The sequence below is a fragment of the Cuculus canorus genome, chromosome 33, assembly GCF_017976375.1.
Source record: "Cuculus canorus isolate bCucCan1 chromosome 33, bCucCan1.pri, whole genome shotgun sequence".
NCBI lineage: Eukaryota > Metazoa > Chordata > Aves > Cuculiformes > Cuculidae > Cuculus > Cuculus canorus.
In genome coordinates, this window is record NC_071433.1 from 120,410 (window position 1) to 125,663 (window position 5,254).

A 5,254-nucleotide genomic window follows, 5' to 3' on the forward strand; every position below is an offset into this window, starting at 1 on the left:
ACTGCTATTCTCCCACCAACTACTGCTTCTATGGCTCAAGCAGAGCAGTTCCAGCCAGACACAGACACACGCAGACAAACTCTGCACAAAAGACCAATGGCATGATGCAGAAACAAAAGAAGACTCGGCAAGAATGACTCACACACAAGAGTCTGCATTGGCTGAGATGATGTAGGGAGCTGCAAGATAGAATCTACAGCAGCCTTTGAAGAGTGGAATACTGAGGCCGTGTAAAGACATATGGCTGCAACTGGAAGGATGCAAGTGCAAGAAGCCCTGCTTAAAGGCCTAAAAACGGAGGATGCGTGGAAGAAGTCCCAAAACAGGGCTTTAGGAAAATGGATGAATAATTATTGAGGATGCTGACATGTCCTGCAATGACTACGCAATAGACAACTGACCAGAAATTTCCAAAACGCAAGACCGATCCAAGCTTTAAGATGGCAATGCAAGAAAAGCAGTGCCCGATTGGCACCTTACCAAGAACAGACATTCAAGACCCTAGAGATGATGCCCGAGGCATGTGGCACATGCCTTAAGCACAAAGATGACATCAAGACCTGTGGAAGACTTTATACATGGCAGACAGACTACGTAGACTAAACAACAACAGATACAGGCTGTAACTACCCTGCCTGGCACATGCTAGCTCTGCGCTGAGGATTGAACCCCTCCCTATACCTGCACAAAAGGTTACTCTTCCAGCACAGCCCTCTACCACGTGCTAAATCCCTTCTCTGCCATTCTCAACATTCTGCCTTCTTCCCAACCCTAAAACACAACCCCCTCAACTTAACTTTCAGAGGGCCAAAGGCCTGAAGCCATCCCTGGCAGAAAAAGCTCAAAACGAGTCAACTAACTGGGACGATCCTGCATTGCCAGGTTCCTCTTGATTATCATCTGCAAGAAAACCAAACAGAAAAACAGTGCCCATACTCAGCATCGCACCGCACAGTGCTAACACTTGTACTACACCCGCTGCTAAATGGCCAAGACATTCTGCTCACCTGTTCCGTCCCAATTCAAACATCCAGTGCTGCAGCCATCATCACCTGGGGCACCTAAGATAGCCAGACACAAAGATTACTGTTGTGCTTCTGAGAAATCGGTCCCATGCTCCTTCTCCCTACTACACAGCTCACCTCAACTGCTCTTCCCATTGCAAAGGCAGCCCGCACAGCGCCTGCAAAATCAAAGAGAAATGCTCAATGGAGTTGCTGTGTACTACATTGCTCTTAGACACCAATTTGGACAACCACCTCCTCACCGCTCAAACCATTTCTCAGCATGAAGCTCCACCCCTCTGAGGCTGCATGTAGCACCTGCAAAAGAAGAGAGGTACTTGGGATACTAACGCAAAGCAGAAGCTGCCCCCAGCAATACCCATCTCCTGCTATGTTACCTTGACCGCTCTCCTGCCCAGCATCCATCATCTCAGGCTGCCATGTTGAGGCTTGCTCTCCACCTGTAATACACAAACAACAAGGGATGCTTTTAAGATCAAGCTGAAAACGCAGATCAGCTATTTATATTGCCACTGGCCACATCTTCCCACCTACACCACAGCCGACTCGCCTCCCTATGGCGCTCCACCCACAAGTCCATCAGCGGCATTTGGCACACAGGTCGTCCCTCTGCATCTGAAAAACAATATCAAAGAAGTCACTGGGATGCTCAAACCCAAACATTAAGTTCCACTCCCTTTGAATTTAAACTGCTCCGGTACTGCTCCACTGGATTCTCCCACACACTTTTGGTCCTCCCCTCTGTGGCTGCAGAGCCAAGCAGAAACTACTCTCCTCATCACCCGCTGCACCTAGGGCTACTTCTTCTGCAAAGTATGGTATGCCCCCAGACTGCAAGGTGTATGCATATCAGCATATTAACCACAGAATCTTGCCCTTCTACCTCTGCTCACTCTTATCACCTCCATGCATCGGGCAGAGCAGCTCCAGCCAGATACAAAACACGCAAAGAACAACACCACACACAAGACAGACGTCGTGAACCAGGGACAAAAGAACTCACTGTAGAAAGAATGATTCCTGGACCAGACATGCCATCAGGCAAGACGCTGTATGGGGCTACAATGAAGAGTCTATGGGGGCCCTGGAAAAGTGAAGGACCGTGGCTCATTACAAAGAGATACAGCCGCAACTGGGAGGATGAACGAGCAAGAAGCCCCATTTAAAGACCTAAAGATGCAGAGGATGCATGGAACGAGTCCCAGAACAGGGATCCAAGAAAATGGATGACTAACGAACACGGATGCCGATGCAGGCTGCAAAGCTGCAGCAAAAGAGACATCTGATCACAAACTTCCAAAACACAAGACCGATCCACACTTTAGGATTGCGATGCAAGAAGAGCAGTGCCCGATCGAGACTGCATTGATGAGTACATGCATTCGGGACCCTAGACATGATGCTCAAGGCATGTCCGGCATGCCTTGAGTGCAAAGAGGACATCAAGACCTGCAGAAAACTGAAGACGTGGCGCACAGACTACAGAAACTAGATGACAACAGATGTGGGCTAGAACTGCCCTGCCCATGCTAGTTTTGGGCTGAGAAGTAGGACCCTCTGCCTTTCCCTGCCCAAATAGGACTCTTCCTGCATGGTCCTTTCCCCTACATTACTTTTAAAACCCCTCCCTGCCATCCCAAACATTCTCCCCTCTTCCCAGTTCCACCTGGGCCCTGGCCCCTCAACTTTGCTTTTAGAAGGCCAGGGATCATCCTCAGCAGAAAAAGAAAAATCTCCAACAGCATCAGCTATGTGGGATGATCCTACAGTCACCAGGTTCCTCTTTGCCATCTGCAAGAAAATGAAATGGAAGACAAACAGGGCCAACAGTCAGTATTGCACCGGTCAACGTCAGTGTCTTGCACGACAACTTTCTCTGCCTAACTGCCACGTTGCTCGCTCACTTGCTATACACCATTCCTAGCATCACATGCTGCGGCCATCATTACCTGGGACATATCTAACTTCCTCCTCACCATCAGCCCCACAATGATGAGAATAAGCCTGACTACCTCAACGGTGCCACAGAATTCCATGCGGTCTGCTTACCTCTCCTCTCCACTGCTCCCATCATAGGAGCACAGTAGTGGTGATACCCAGGACAAAAGATGAGCCACAGGGATCCAGATGCTAGCGGATTACTCAACTTTAGTCACAGGAACAAACAAAAAAAATTGCAAAAATATTCTAATTGAAAACCAGTAAAGATGATTGACACAGAAGACAAAAAACACAGGACACTTGCCATGCAGCAGTGGAGACTGGAATTACAGAGACCGTCAGTCAATGGAAAAACTCACAATGGTGGGATTCGACTACTCAAAGACCTAAATTGAAAACTCAATGACCATAAAAACCACAATTGATAACAAGGATGAGGTAACAACTACTGCAAATGATACTAGAGCAAACCTCACTGATAAGTTAAGGAAAAATCCAAGACTCTACTAATAAGGGAGGCTTGCGTGACCACAGACTAGATGAAGAAGAGTTGCTTTGCTGCTAACTGTAACAAGCCAAGATAACATCCATCCTCTTCCCTGAGAGATGCAAGGGAAAGTAGGGACAGAATCCTGCATTGCAGAAAAGCGCAGACTCCATACCTTTATGTAGCAAGGTCTCTGACATTCAGATGGATGGAGACAGGATGCATCCAAAGAAGTCAGTGGGGGAACAGGGGAAGAAAAATCTTGGAGCCCTAGAGATTACATTTTGAGTGTAGCTGATGCTTTTCAAGATCAAACTTATCTGATGTTCAAACCAGACAATTGCTACACAAAGGTCCAGATAATCCATACCTTGTGTCTCAACTTCATCGTATCACCCATCAGCTGCAGAGAGACTAGAACAGGGCAAACATGGATGGCCCTCACAGATGACTGTTAAACTAAGCTGAGAAAGATCAATGAACCCATCTTGCTTCCCCTAACCGTCCCCAAACCATTAAAGTCCTTCTCCCTCCTGACTGGTCAGAGAAAGAACACTGCTCCTTCCTAACAGCACCTGCACTATTTTTTTAGCCCCCTAACCCTTCTATGTTGCTGCTCCTTAAGAGCTATGCTTCTAAACCCTTTGCTATGTTCTGCTGTCCACTTCTATCTTCTGCCAGCCCACAGATTCAAATTCCCACTCTAGGCTTGCAAACTAAATTCCAGATTATTTTAACTTACAAGGTGCCAGTTACAAATTGCAAAACCTCTAGAGCTGATGCATCATCCCACATGGAATGAAGAACGGCAACAAGTTGTCCCATAACCAGAAATTCTAGGCAAAGGCAAAGCCTACAGAATGAAATAAAAAGAAAGCAAACTGTTAAAACATCTTGCCCCATCCAACACCCAATAAAAAAATTACAGACCTTAAAAGAAAAGTACCCACCTCTGTAAATAAAACAAATGTACTTACAGCTGTGTATGCTGCTTAGCCTAGACCGATCCCAAACTCTTACCTGGAACAGCAGCCTCTGCCTCTTTAAAAAAGAAACAAAACCAACCAACCAAATGCTTTACCAAAATAGCTTAACTCACTCCAAAGCTGCAATGTATTGAAAGAGAAGAGCACTGATCTTAAGGAAGACCAGAAGCTGAATGACTCCCCAGTGGAAGGCCTGTGGCTTATATACCCCTGAGGCTCCATACCCAGCACCTGGGAACAGGGTGTGGCAAAGCCCTCAAAGGCATAAATAGAGCCTGGGGAGCAGCTGTGTTTTATTAACTTTGCCTTACATTCACGGCAATAAAAGCACTGAATGCAAAAAAGGAACTTTACTGGAAATAAGGGTATTTGCTCTTTGACTTGCTCTTTCACATTTTCCCTTCCCACCCACCCCCCCCCGGCTTCACTGTACCTCTCTTATTTTATTTTTCTCTTCTGTTTTCTCTCCCTTTTCAGTTTTCTGTCTCTGTCCTGTGGCCATAGTTCTTTTTTCCTTTTCCATCTTTGTCCCAATCTATAATTTTCTCTTTTTCCCCACAATTTCACGGGCCTTATCCCATGGAGTACTTTCTTTTTCTGTGCCTGCAAGTGCCTTCCTTTCTCTCTTTCCATCCTTCCCTTTTTCTCCCTATCCCTTTGTATTCCTCACTATTGCTTAATCTAGTTTTTCCTTTCATTCTGTGTCTTGACAGTCCCTTTTCCTGCTCCTCTTTCTATTTCTGATCTTTTTTGCTAATCACTGTGCTTTTTTATAATCCTTTGTGTGCAGGGCTCCTAATTTCTCTCTTTTTCTT

General features: G+C 46.2%; 1 long non-coding RNA gene across 1 annotated transcript; it reads right to left on the reverse strand.

Moving 5' to 3' along the window:
- Window positions 1–1,264: 1,264 nt before the first annotated feature.
- Window positions 1,265–1,660, reverse strand: LOC128849805 (uncharacterized). The gene is made up of 3 exons (XR_008447479.1): window positions 1,556–1,660; window positions 1,403–1,465; window positions 1,265–1,322 (listed from the first exon to the last, which is right to left on the reverse strand). It is a non-coding gene; the product is annotated as an uncharacterized LOC128849805 (long non-coding RNA).
- Window positions 1,661–5,254: the final 3,594 nt, after the last annotated feature.